The sequence below is a fragment of the Pteropus vampyrus genome, unplaced genomic scaffold (assembly GCF_000151845.1).
Source record: "Pteropus vampyrus isolate Shadow unplaced genomic scaffold, Pvam_2.0 Scaffold103, whole genome shotgun sequence".
Classification (NCBI taxonomy): domain Eukaryota; kingdom Metazoa; phylum Chordata; class Mammalia; order Chiroptera; family Pteropodidae; genus Pteropus; species Pteropus vampyrus.
The window spans coordinates 5,204,635-5,219,756 of NW_011888884.1; the positions used below are offsets into that span (position 1 = coordinate 5,204,635).

A 15,122-nucleotide genomic window follows, 5' to 3' on the forward strand; every position below is an offset into this window, starting at 1 on the left:
CATCCAGCTGAAGGCCAAGTTTTGCGCCAGCCTGTGTCCCTCTAGGGCCACCTGGTAAGATTCAGCAAGCAATTCCCAGATGGCTGGGACCTGTTCTGTGCGTATAGTTGCCTCAAGAGACCATGCCGGATACTTAGGCTGAGTGCTATCAGTGTGGGTCTTGGAGCTGCTCAGCAAGGAGCACAGGGCATGAGGAGGACCCAACTGGATGTGGCTTGAGTGGAGCCACAAGTTGGGATGGGTGGAGTTTCAGGGAGTCCTCTGGGCGGAGCGACCTTTTTTTTTTTAGCCACTTTGATGATGTTTTAGCTATGGCGGTGCCGCATGTACGCACTGAGAGAGGGGAGGGCTCAACAGCAGAACAATGGATACAGTTGGCCGCAGCCTCTCTCTTGCTCAGCTGCATGGGACCAGGCAGTCTTGCATCTCTGCCCCCTCCTGCCATTGCAGGGTGATTTCTTATTTCTCTCCCTAGTCGTAGTGCCTCTGTTCATCCAGACTCCAAGCGATGTTGCTTGCTGTTTGCTCTATGTTTCATCACATTTTGGTGTGGTCGTAAGAGGAGATGTACAAAGCTTCTACGCTCTATGCCATCTTGCCCCTCCCCAGGCAGGTCCTAATTTTAAAGTCAGGTTATCTCAGTTTCCTGGACTTTCATTAACTTCTGTTTCTGGTAATGTTCAGTGTGGAAAAAGGATGAATCTTTTCATTAACAATGAACATTCTTTAGGTAAGAGATTGTCAATGTGTGGTTATGAGATCCACTCTATCAGAAAAATCTGGATAGCTTGCTGAACAGGCCAATTCCTGGGTCCTGGGATTCTGATATTATTGGTTTGACTTAATGCCAAGAATCTAAAATTTTAACAAACATTCTGCAAGATTCTATTACATATATAAATGTGGGTTTTCTTGTCCTATAGGATAAAATTAAAAAAGGTATAGTTACATTGATTAATTAGAACTCTTATATAGCTCATTTTCTTTAAGGGAAAAGAAACAAGACAATATAATACAATATTACAAGTCTAGCTTCTAGATGTAGAAAACTGTATAACATGAGTTAAGATTAATTCAATTTATGTACTATTCTTTTATATATTACAGCAGAGGCTAGAAAATGAAAGCCCATTCAACTGGAATTTGTCCATGGAAGTGTTTTTGGCCTATATTCTAATTTCTAGACACTCAAATTAGCTTCCTCATTTAAATACAGCAATATTTTATACAAAATATTGCATTCACACAATGCAACATAGAGCTAGAACTGGTTAGGTGATGCCTCCTTTGAGAAAAGCATCCAGGCTCTCTAGTAGCCAGAGGCCCCACCCAGTCTGTTTCACCCTAGGCTCTTGCCAGGCCCATAGAAGTTGTCCCTTCTCTCTGAAGGAGGGCCTCTCTGCATCTGGCCACTACATGCCTTCCAGTTTCATTCCTGATCTTTCCTCGATTCCCCTCATGCTCAAGCACTGGCAAATATTGGGAGACAGTTGGGCAGAGATCGTCACACCTCTGTGTCTTTGCGCATGCCTTCCCTTAGGTCTAAACTGTCCCCATTAACTTTATATTCTTGGTCATCTTTTAAGACCCATTGCAAATATCATACCAATGATACCTCCTTCCTTGTCTGCTCCAGACTAAGGAATTCCTTTTCTGCTCTCCAACAATTTTGCAAAACTCTCTCCTACCTCTTATCACATTGTCCTATAATCAGCTATTTACTTGAACATCTCCACCCCTAGACCATGTATTTATTCAACACTTGACATTTAAAAGTAATTTTTACATAGGCTTGATGTAGAATAGACCATATGAAACTCACAGTTAGCCAGAAGTTCTAATAATCCCACTGACCCAATTCCTTAATTATCTTAGTAGTAGAATTTGTGGCATTATTTTAGAAGAATGCATAACCATTTTGACTTTACCCAGAAATGTTTAGCAGAGTTCTTCAAGTAGGTGCAGTGCATTTTTTTCTTACCGCATTATTGTGATTTCACTTCTGAAATGAGGTTGAATACATCACAGGAGACCTAAAAATTTACTTTGTTAAAATTCTTTGTATCATATTTACTATAACTACATCTTAGTTGGATACAATCTGTTGTAATTTCTTAGAAGAAAATCCAAATCCCGTTCAATATTTAACTACTGACTTACCTAACATTGAAGTCCCATTTAACTCTGAATTCTCTTTATTCCCTTTTTGGTAAAACAGTATATTACCCTCTTCATAATAATGCTAGTTTCAGCTATTTTTTATCACTTTGAACATTCCATTTCCTCCAAATATCATCTAAAGTTATTTTTCCCGTTCTTGAATATACTTATTAGTTTCTCCCTCTCTTTTTCTGACCAAATGCCACGTGGGTTTTAATTAATTCCTTCTATAATATTTGCATGCCTTGATTTTCTTTAATTTATTCTCTCTACACTCTTGCCTTATTTAATTCAAGGGAACATTTGGGGAATGGATATAGTTTGCATAAAGGATGGTTCACAAATAAATTATGCTGCTTCCAACTGCCAGAATGGGTAAGCAAATCTTGCAAAGCCATTTCTACAAAGTCCATATACAAACAATGGGAACAATTCTGATTAATGTAGGTTAAAGCTATACTGAAAGTTATTAGTTCACTGTAATTGCACTTGCCCACTTCAAGTTTTAAAAAGTAATGCTGAGTTTAAATGTTTGAAATTACTTTTTTCAGCACAAGTCCTAAAAAGAATGTATAAATCTGGCATTGTTTGGCTGATTGTTCTCTGTCCAGATGGAATTGTGCGTGTGAATTTTTCAGAGCTTTACAAGCATAGAGGTCTAGTGATTGTATCATGATATTTCACAAATCTAATTCCTGTCCTTTGTGAATCGTTGCCAGTATGATAGTATTTAACTTCTTGAAAATAACTTCAATTCCATTAAAATTAACTGGGTGAATTAATATAAAGATATTTTTGTAAGCTGTTAGAAGAGAGAGTTAAGCTTGAGGAGAAGGAGAAGCAGGATTGGACGTAGAAGTACTGGTATAAATTGACACAGAAAGGGAGAACTGTCTGATTAGAGGTTTCAGAGGGAGGGGAGGAGGAGAGGGGATTGGGGAAAGGGGAGAGAGGGAGGGAGTGAGACAGGGAGACAGAGAGGGAGAGGGACGAGGAGAGGGAAGGTGGCCAGGCTGGAATCGTTTTTGTTTTTTTTCACTTTTTTACTATTACCTCTATTTTATCTTCATAGAAAATTTTACAATTCAGTATTTTCTAAAATACTTGTTTAATTGCTTATTATCTCTCTTCTCCAGTAGAATGTAAGTTCCAGGAGTTCAGACTGTTTTAGTTTCATTTTCAAATATATTCCCAGCACCTATCACAGTGCTGGTATATCGTGAACTCTCAATAAATATTTGTTCAATAAATAAGAAAGGCTGAGAAGTTAATACATTTCCAAGTTCTGAGAGTATACAGCCCAGACAGGAAAGGAGGGCAACTTAAAGTTACGTATAAGGAAGAACAAAAGGGCAGCAAGGTGAGAGAGAGCAGGAGAAAATTCCTTGAAAGGTAAAATAATTTGTTTGTCATGGATTAAAGCAGACAAAGAAGTAATCAGTATCAGTATATGTGTACATAAGTTTTATTTGATGGTGGGAAGGCAAAAAAGTGGAAGTAAGACTAGAATATTTTCATGGTGTTACACCAGGCATAGTTACTGTGACCGTGTTTCCAAACAAATGGGGGGTTATTTTGCTCATAATGAATTAAGGAATTCTTTCTCCTACCAAAAGAAATTTAAAATAGCTTCTTCTAATAACCTCTCTAAGATTCAAGGTAGAAAGGCAGCATGGAGCTGAGTAGGCTCCTTTAAGGCTGTTCCCTGTCAGGCAAAGGATTAGGATGAATTCCACATCAGTTTATGGCAGGGAAGATCATGGGAAGATCAGCATCACAGGAATACATATGGTCTGCCAGCCTCTCACCATTGGGCAGAGTGGTGCATCAGAACCAACATTTCTACTAATGAGGTTGTGGGTCTTCCTTCTAAAGGGTAAAACTGGGAAAGTGGCCTTATCAAGAAAGGAATAAACTGGCCATTTTGGACTTTGGGTGTTAGCTATTTATAGGAGTCATCTGGGATACTCACAACCCAGTATCTGAAGACCCTGGGACCTGTGCAATACTGCAGTTTTCTGGGGAAGGAAGCCCAGTACCTAAGATGCTGAGCCTACATGAGCTTCTTTCATTGAGAGCCCATATCAACTTCTCAGCCTGCTTTGTGTCTGGAAAACCAGGCAGGGAAGCACAGGCACTGGTATTACTTGCTTTGTGCTTTTTGACAAATTAACTTCTTAAAGTCTCAGCTTTCTTTTCTTAGAACAAGAATTATGTGTATCTAATGGAATGCCTTAGAAATTTGGATTTCATTCCAAATGAACTGAAAAACACAAAATTGTGTTTTCCTCATCTTCCTGATTTTTTGGAATGTAAACACAAATAACTCTGTTCTAGGTATGAGTTAATACTGGGATTTAAGTAGAGCACCAAAACACTAGAATTCCTTCTGAACGGACCCATTATTTAGCATTTTCTGTAATAGTATTACATAGACCTGAATATTAGATAATAAATGGCAATGATCAAGATTTTTAAGACCTTTTTATTTACATTTTTATTGCTAAGTAACTATGGCAGCAAAAAGAAAAGAATAGCATGATTATTTAGATAATGTCAAAAAGATAATTTCTGAGCTTTCTGGCACATGGTAAGAGCATATTTCTCTGCTTCTCAATAAAATTGGCATGGAAAATCTCAATGTCTGTGTTCTTATTGCTTAGAAATAACTCAAGCAAGACATTCCATATGGTCAGAGAGGCTAAGAACTTTCTAGAGCAGTCTGATAGGAGGGAAGTTTTGGTGTGGTGTACAGTGGAACTCATAGAATGCCTTCTATGTACCAGGCACCATTATTTACCTCTTATACATATAATTGCATTTTCACAACAGTTCTTATTGCTCTTCTTCAGTGTTTATCTAAGAAAAAAATATAGATTACTAAAGGGTACTAGATAGCTATTTGAGGAGAAAAGATATCTACTTTATTAAGGGAACAGATTAGTTAAAAAACTTTCCATGGACTTAAGGTCTTAAGAAATTTCAGAGCCGGGCAGCAGAAATATATATTTTAAATATCAACATTAGTTAGAGGATAATAGACTATACTCTAAATAGAAGAATAATTTAAACAACGAAACTCAAGGACCAATGGCTACCCTCACATTCTAGCGAGAAGACAGGTTCACTGTCTGCACTTAGGAGACTAGATCGGCTATTCCAGAGCGATGCTTAAACTCATTGTGCATAGAGGTCAGGAGCTTAGAAACTGGAGTTCAGTTGAGAGTCAATCCAGGCATCCTTATTTTCCAACTCTGTGACTTTAGGAAGTCATTTAGGTTCTCTGAGTATTTGCTTTCTATTTATAAAATGAGAATAATGAAATGCCTATGTCATACAGTACACATTAGTTTGTACAAATTACACCTAGCACAGTGCTAGGTACATGAACATTCAGGAAGTGATGTTATTATAATTAATATTTTTATTGTCTAGGAGACTTAAATGGTATGCTTCCCAGTGGTGCCTAGGATTCCTGTATCCCCAGTTGAGAAATCAGTGGCTGGGGCACTGCGCCTGGGATCAGAGGTTTATACCTTAAGGTAGTGACACAGATATCTTTAAATTTATAACACAGGGAATCGTCAGAAAGCGGATGCCCTTTTTAATCCTTTTAAAACCAAGTTACGTGTTTTCTTATAAAGCAACACATGGACTTTAACCCAAAGGCCTTCTTGGTGCAAATATGATATGAACTATTGGCTTTAAGAAGACATCTGTACTATTTTAAAGAGTTGATGTGAATACTGGCATTTATATATTAACGAGCACACAATTCACAAATCCATAGCAAAACACAGATCTCACCTGAATGTCCTTTGACAGACTAGTTAATTCATTCCTTACCATCTTTTCTCCCGTAGTAAATAAAGCATTTATTCAATGCTTCTGAGTAAAACATGGAAGGTATTTTTCTGCATAATAGATTTATAAGTACTCTGAATTACTGTAGTGAGTAATAGTAAAATTCCAAATCATTCACTGCCTCAAGGGTTTAGAATACAAAAAACCTATTGGAGTTTCTTTTAAAATCTTTTAAGTCTACAAAGATAGTCAAAGTAGGATACTATTGATTTTTATTTCTGAAAGTACTTTTCCTTAGGGCAATATTATGCGGTTGTATCTGACTGAGGACTCCCTTATATCTTTGTGTGAATTTAATATATAAATGAAGATCTTGCCTGGAGGGGGAAACATGCTGTTTAAGATGTATGTCAGAGTAAAGAAACTCCAGAATTCATAGGTTCCTTTCATTTAGATACTTTAAATGCTCAGGTTATTTATTCTGAAAGCTTTCTAAGGAATGCCATGTGCAGTCGCCTCTGTAAGTGAGCAGCAAAGTCCCAGACGGTCCTCCGAGAGGTGTTTCAATCCATAGTTGATGACATCAGTCTAACATAAGACACAAGAAGTCTTCAAAAACCTAGGATCTGTGGTTTAATTTAAATGGATGAAGGGAGTCTACAGCCATGCCACCCTGAATGTGCCCGATCTCGTCTGATCTCTGAGGCTAAGCAGGGTCAGGCCTGGTTAGTACTTGGATGGGAGACCACCTAGGAAGACCAGGTGCTATAGGCATTAATAAAAAAAATAAATACATACATACATACATACATACATACATACATAATAAATGGATGGAGGGAAGTGTTAAGGGGGAATTTTTTTCAAGAGCACGGAGACAATTTATGGATTTCGAAGACAAAGAAAGTAGACAACATGATAGTCCCAGAAAATAGAATAAAATGTGCTGGTAAAAATGGAGCAGCATTTTATTTCTATTTAAGACTGCTTAAACATTGCAAAACAAATAGAAAATATGCAAGGCACTCTTTACAGCTCTGGTTCTTAGATTTCTATGTGCACTAGGATCTCATCTTTTAAAATGCAGATTCCTCAGCCAGACAATAACCCTAAAGATTGAGATTTTCTGAGAGAAACTAAGTGATTCTAATGCAAATTAAGGTCAAGAATAGCTACTCTATAGTTTTTGTCAACCAATGTACCAGGCAATAGAGGAAAAAAAATCCCCAAACTGGATTTTAAATGAGTAAAGCACCACTTAGGTTTTTTTCTCCTACCATACTTACTCACAGGAAGTGGAAATTTTATCAGAATAGTAAGCAGTGAGGTATTTTTTGAAGATTTGATATTGGTTATATGTGCATTCATTCAATAAATGCTTTTTGAAGACCCCACTAAGTATAATCCAATGTAATTCCTGTTAGCAATAAAAGGATAAATTAAACAATTGAAATTATCTTTAATTTACTCACATTCTAATTGTGGAGACATAAGAGCAACCAGAAAAATTTAATTGAGGGCATTAATATAGAGACATGCATAGATAGAGGATTACAGTAGGCAGTGGGAGTTCAAACTCAAATTGAAGACAGGAATGTCTCAGAGCAAATTTCACTTAAACCAAATCTTGAAAAATAATTGGATAGCTAAGTTGATTTGGGAGTGTCTGTTAAGAGCATATGTTAGTCAGTGATCAAGTAAAAGTGTTCAAAGTCATGAAACAGCTGGAATAACCACAAGTATTTAAATATATCACTTTAAATATTTCTGTATATATTAATTAATAGCAAATAAATATAATAATTAATTATACTCATAATAGTCATGTGACAGGATTGCAAAAGATGGAAAGGGGCAGATCATGACCTTCCTGTTTGGTAAAATAAGAAATTTAAATTTTATTCTGTTAACAAAGAATAAAATTGAAAGACCAAAATGAAAAGACCAGATTTATATATTTGATAGCCACTTCTGCCATTCTAATCAAATTGTGAAAGACCACGAAGGTATGATAATGCAATTGAGGTCTGAGAAAATATGTTAATCTGGACAAATGACAATGAGATGAAAATGGATATGAAAGATATTAAAAAGACAATAAGATTTGCCGACAGTATAAATTGACTGTGACTAAATAAATCAGCAAATCAACATTTGATCTGCAGAATACTTCACTGCCAAATGTTTGAATATAATGCCCATTCTCTATAAGCACTCAGGATTTGGAGAGAAAATTAAAGTAGACTTGACTCTTTTGGGATCCAGAAACACTTATCTCTCCTCTGAATCATGGGGGATGGCAAGAACTGTGGGGCAGAAGCCCTTGGAATTTGATAGGTATCAGCCTTCTTTATTGTCAATATTTTCTTACTTAGAAAATGACCTAGTAAGTGTTTTAAAAATACTAAATTTGGACCAATAGGAGGAAAAATGTGAGTTTTTTTCTTAATGTTTTAAATAATCTGATATTAAGATAGTTAATTTAGGGTTAAGAATATCTATTGATTATTCAACAATATTAAGGAGCTATTATATTTCATGGATTGAGGTTGAGTGAAGAGTTTTGCCTTCATAGGGCCAATATTTTGGTGTCAGTGTAGGACAACAACACATCATATTCTACATAGCAGGTGTTTCCAGGTGTGTTGTGAGAAGTGAAGAGTAGTCACATGGGACACCTCATGAAATGAATGAGACGCCAATTTGCCTTTAAAAATATGGCAGTTTTGCTTTCTACAATGGTACATAAAGATGCAGAAAACTGTGGATGAAGTAAACATGTAGATACACTCTGCCTCTACTCAAAGGTGAACTGCCTGTGTTCTGGTGCCATACTAATGCTGGGTGCTACTTTATTTTTTGTCGATTTTCTTCTGGCTCTGGACTTCCATACTGTGCCACCTCTTCTAGAGGGACACTATAATCACTGCCTCATGCCTTCTATACTGCAGGTCTTTCCCGGTTGCCTCTATTACTGCGATGAGGTCAGGGTGGCAAAACAGCTTTGGGTACTCTGGATGCCCCCCTCCCCGCCCCCCGCCACCAACCAAAGGAAGTGAAGTTCTCTCAGTTTTCATTCCTCTCAGTTTTCATTCCTTTCTTAAAATTACATTTTTAGGTCTGTAAAAGTGTACAACGTGTGCCTAATTATTTTTATAAACTAGCGCTCTCAGCTTTTATTTATTGTTCTCTCCTGGGATTTAGATATCCAGACAATAGGAACTGAGCTGGCAAATACATTTAGAATGGGCAGCACATTATTCTTGGAATTTCTCTGCCTCTTCAATGACTGTGACTTTGTTATTAAGTCGACCTCCTTGTGCCTGGCTTTTTTTTTTCTTTTTCCTATCTTTATAATTACTTCTCTGGGCATATATACTTTTAAGAAAGTATAGTGTTTAGATTTAAACTGGTATTTCTGCTTACTTTTTCTTTAGTAAGTCCTTAAAATTCTTTAAAAGGTCCTTACTAATATCCAATAATCTGTTCTGGGGGAGAGAATGGAAGTATTTTAATAGAATCACCCCATCTCTTCTCCTTGGGCAGGCTGTTAGAGACAAAGACAGCTGTTTGCCAACCATTGCTAAAAGGTGAATGAGATTCTCAACCTAGAACTATTTACGATGATTTTGGCACTAGCCATATTTCTTTGTCTTTGTCTTGGGAATCTCAACCTCTAACTAGGCCTTTTCCATCCCTTAAGATTTCTCTTAGGCCTGCTTGCCATTTCCTCAGGCAGGATGTCCTTGTTTGTGTGAAAGGCTATCTCATACCTGGTGTGATGTAGAAACTGATGCTGAATTATTGGCTTAAAGATGCTGAATTGGGTTTGGCAAGCCTCATAAACTCCTTCCCTTCCCTAGCAGATTTTCTCTAGTTTCTGCTTCAGACATTGCTCAAAATCAACCAATTATCGGGAACTGAAAGAACTTCCTTGTGAACCATGAAGTCCTCCTCATGCTCTGTGCAGATCGAGGTGGTGCCTGCCAATGGCTCTTTGCTCTGCCCTGGTTCTTTTCCCTAGTGTTCTTTTCTAATACACCAGCAAAAGAAAAGAAGCATTGCTCCTAAGCCTCTTATTGCTGAACTTAATTGATCTGGGTTGAATCTAAAAGTCAGAAGGAGATATAGTTGACAAAAAGAGAAGACAACCAATAAGCATATGAAAAGATGTTTGATTTTTTTTCATATATAAAGAAGTACAATACATTAAAACGACTATAGAATCTCATTTTTTTATATGTCATGTTGCCAAAATTTATAAGGTTTGATAATATCTTGACCTGGCGTGGACAAAATTATGCAGAAATATATACTGGTGTTCAGAGAGTAGATGTGTACTTTATCAGTGTTAATCTGGTAACGCACATATAAATTAAAACTGCCCATGCATTCTATTCTAGGAATTACACCACTAAAATATATCTCATAGTTACCCTCACCAAATTGTGCCAAAATATATGTATAAGGATATTAATGTTGTGATATGAAAAAATAATCACCACAAACAAAAAGACATCGAGAAACAAAGAGACATCAAAAAGATCTGGATACAACTAGGACTTTAGTCAGCAGAGAACTGAAAAAATATGTTGTTGAAAGAATAAGTTCTATACCACAAAGGAAGACTTTCTAAGACATATTAAATGAAAAAGGCAATATAAAGACACAATGTAGAGTGTGATTCTGGTCTGTGGAAATAAAAATGAATCTGTCTATGTGGTATTAAAAACTTTTTTAGAAGATAAAGGTAAATACTAGTAGTTATTACCTTTGGGAAGATAGATTGGTTGGAGAAGACTAGTTTTTCACTTTTCATTTGGAATCCTCTGTGTCTATAAAGCAACTTTTATTTATATTTTACAAATGTCAATAAGAGATATGTGGACTGTGTTTTCAGGCCAAGTTTTTATTATATAAACACACAAGACAAAATGTGTGTGTTTTTGTGCATTTAAATATTTTTTTTAATTCAAATTTTAAAATTTAAATTTAAAATTTAAAATTTAAATTATATGTTTGTATGCTGTTGCAAGAAATGATACAGTGTTTTTCATTATGTCTCTGCATAGCCTTTTAGTGTTGCAAATGGGTAGCTAAAGCCATTTAAATACATAAATGCTTGCTGATAAAGGAGCTGAAGTTTTTAAAGTCTTGTATTAAAGCATGACTGGGGTGGGAAAAAGACTCAAACATGGCAGCACATTAAAATCACCTGGGAACTTTTATAAAATAGAAGCGCTCAGGCCCCATATCATACCAACTAGTCATTTAATATACATTTATTTATAAAAAGCCAGAATTTTTCTCTTTAATCTTTTCTATTTAATAAAGAATGAAAATTCACTTTAAGTGATCAAAAGTAATTGCAATAATAATTCAGGCAGATTTCAATTTAGCTGTGCTTTCATATCACTGAGATTAAAGGAATCGACCTTAAAGGTACTTTCCTGTGATTTCCAGCATTTAGTTTCTTAAGTCAGGCACGACATATTAAATATTATTCCTGGCATTTGTCCAGAGTTTTGTGAAATGCCTGTGTCTGAAACTACTAAAGAAACAAGAAAGTTAAGTGACAAGGAAATTATATGTTTGTTTTGAATCAATCTTGGCAGATTCCTTCCAGTTTGGTTTTTCACATCCTCAGAGATAACTCATTACTTGACAATAACAAAGATCAATCAAGTTTAGTTATAAATCAAAATTTATAAATGAGCTTTAATATCTTCCTTCACTGCTCTGGTTTTCCTAGATCATTTGTCAGTTTGTATTTCTAGATAGTAGTGTTAAGAATATCAGCCTTGATATTTAATACTTTATAGCTCTTTGTGCATCAACATTTGGTATGTTAGAAATATATTCAACATAATCGTAATTACGATACATTATCTGAGCCTCTTTTACTCATGAAGGAGGGGAGGTCCTGAGAAGCAGCTAGCTAAAACCTGGTGCCAGAGGATGAGTTCTGAGATATCAAATTAGCAAAAAGTATCTTCCCAGCACTGAAAATGAATCACAAGGTATATCAAGTCCTTACCAAACTATGCCAAGTTCAAAAGCCAGAAGTAGAAACAGAAGAGCAACTTGAGAGTGAGTCTGAGCAGGAGAGAGGGAGAGAGAGAGGGAGGGGCAGGCAGCCACTGCTGACATTGTTATAGATAGGCATATAGTAGTTGCATCAGGGTTTTGGACTGGCTTTTAGCGTGAGAGCTGGCTGTTTGCATGGACTATCTTTTAGGCATGAGTGTGTACATCTCAGCATAATCTAAAACTCATTTTACATGTTCTCCTTGGTGACTGTGGCTTTGAGCCTTTTTCAACCTTGATGTTAAAATGTCTTCATCCACTTTTTTTTTAAAACTTGGATTTCTTCTAACACACGACACACATTTACTCATACATCTCTATTCCTAGGGTAGTATTCTGTGTAGTTGTCTTATAATGTACTTATAGCTTTGCACAAGAGCTTTAGTCTATCACGCAGTTCTGAGCAAATGAGCTAGGGAAAACGAAGATTTTTTTTTTAATACTAGATATTTCTTGCAGCAAGGAACTTTCTAAATATAGTATTAGGTTCTTAAACTGCCCTTACAAGACTATAACATCCTCAAGAACAGGGAAGCCATTTTATCCATATTTACAATTCCTGACACATAGTAAGTGTTCTGACTATACTGCTTATACTCAGAATTTTCCTTAAGAGCATATAAAAAGCTTAGAATAAAATATAGGCAATAGAATAATAGTAAATTATAAATAGCAATATCAAATCCAGACAAGTAGGGATACATATAAAGTTGAAAACTTGAAATCTTTTCAAATAAATACCCAAATATGCACACTATTTAAAGATACGACTGAGTTTTAAATTTGTGAAATTGGTCACATGGTGTACTAGTTAGCAATTGCAGCAACAATGAGCAATAAAGAACCACAACATCTCAATGGCCCGTACCATTTACTTATCACACATCTCCAGCTCAACTTTAGCAATTCTGTTTATCTTTGCTGGACTGAGATTGTGGATTGGCTGAGTGTTGGCTGATCTAGCCAGTAGTGACTGCTATAACCTGCTCAGGTTGTGGGTATGAGGGTCTGCTCCAGGATCTCTCAGTTTCCTTGAGCTAGCCAGGTCATATTCTTGGGGAGGTGCAGGGGTCGAAAAGACAGGACCAATATTGCAGACACATTTCAAGCCTTTAGCTCTGTCATGGACACCAGCATTCCACTGCCAAAAGTAATTGCTTGACCCAACATCAAGGGGCAGAGAAGTATTATATTCCACCTGGAAGTGGAACTGATGAGGCCCTGAATATTTCTGAATCATAATCTCATCATACATGATAAAATCTGAATATTTTTTAAAAGAGGAAGAATATTATTTTGCAAGGAGAAACAAAACTTTACCCAATTCCATATGCCAAACAATATTTCTCAAGTGCTATTTTACATGGGAGTTTCTTAGTGATACAATAAACCTATTGCTGACAGTATTTTCTAAGCCTGTCCAGTTTTAAATTTGTATCACTGTTTCATCTTTACCTAATACAAATAGATGATTATGTTATGGTTATTGTTTTCCTAAACATTATTTAATGATTTCTCGAGGACCATGTCAGAAAAGGAAGGCAAAATCCTTACTTCTATTTTATAGGTGAAGGCATATTACTCGGAGATTTTAGTAATTTTCCCAGTATGAAATAGTTAATAACTCAGATATCATGAATCCCTAATTCATTCTGCTATATCAAGTCATTTTTCTAAGACCTGGAACTGTTTTAATTCTGAAGTTGATAATGACAATATAAATAGGAACTATGTTTATACACAAGGCTAGTAGATGTGTGCAGTATTAAAAGGGCTTGTTGTTGCCTACTTTTTTTCTAGTCTTATCGAAATTCACAGTGGTATTTAGGTTCATTTATTTTTGCATGTTGATGCCCATTTATTCCAGCACAATTAGTTGGAAAGACTGTCCTTTCTTTGTTGAATTTCTTTTGCTCCTTTACGAATGCTCAGATGGCTGTGCTTGTGTAGGTCTATTTCCAGATCTCTATTCTGTTGATCTCTTTGTCTGTTCTTTCATCAAACCATACTCTTTTGGTTATTTTTGCTTTATAATAAGTCTTGCAGTCATGTAGTGTCAATCTTCTCACTCTGTTCTTCTTCTTTAGTATCATGTTGGCTATTCTGGGTCTTTCACATATATATGTTGTATATATTTTGTTAGGTTTATTTCTAAGTTCTTCATGTTGGTGCTAAAAGAAAAGGTAGTTTTTCACAGACTTAATTTTTCAGAATTTGATGTGCATAGCAAAATTGAGTGAAGGATATGGAGATTTCCCATACACCCCTGCTCCTACATATGCCTAACATTCCTCATTAACATCCCCCACCAGAGTGATATATTTGTTACGGTTGATGAACTGGCATCGAGATATCGTTATCACTCAGAGTCCATAGTTTAAGGGTTTTCTCTTGGTGTTGTATAGGTTTAGACAAATGTATAATGACATGTCTCTATCATTATGCTATTATACAGAGTAGTTCTGCTGTCTGAAAAATGCTCTGTGCTCTGTCTATTCATCTTTTTCCCCAACCCTTGGCAATCATTGATTTTTTTACAGTCTTCACAGTTTTGCCTTTTCCAGAATGTCATATAGTTGGAATTGCACAGTGTGTAGCCTTTTCATATTGGCTTGTGTTTTCATAGCTTGACAGTGCATTTCTTTTTAGTACTACATAGTATTTTGTTGTCTAGATGCACCACAGTGTATCCATTCACCTGCTGAAGGACATCTTGGTTGCTTCCAAGTTTTGGCAGTTATAAATAAGCTACTATAAATATCTATGTTCAGGTTTTTGTGCAGACATAAGTTTTCAACTCCTTTGGGTAAATATCAAGAAGCATAATTGCTGGATCATACAACAAGGGTACATTTAATTTTATAAGGAACCACCCATCTGTTATCCACAGTGGCTGTGCCAGTTTTCATTCCTACCAACAATGAATATGAGTTCCTATTGCTCCACATTCTCACCAGCATTTGGTGAGAAAGGCAGAGAATAAATCTTGGTGAAGTATAGAAGACATGCAAAATAATCGGTATAGTGTCCTGAAACTTTGGCCTCATTTTGACCATTTTGATGTCAGTTAC

The 15,122-nt window shown here is 36.1% G+C and overlaps 1 pseudogene; it reads left to right on the top strand.

Moving 5' to 3' along the window:
• Positions 1 to 6,619: 6,619 nt before the first annotated feature.
• LOC111742890 lies at positions 6,620 to 6,738 on the top strand (annotated as a pseudogene).
• The last annotated feature ends 8,384 nt before the right edge of the window (positions 6,739 to 15,122 follow it).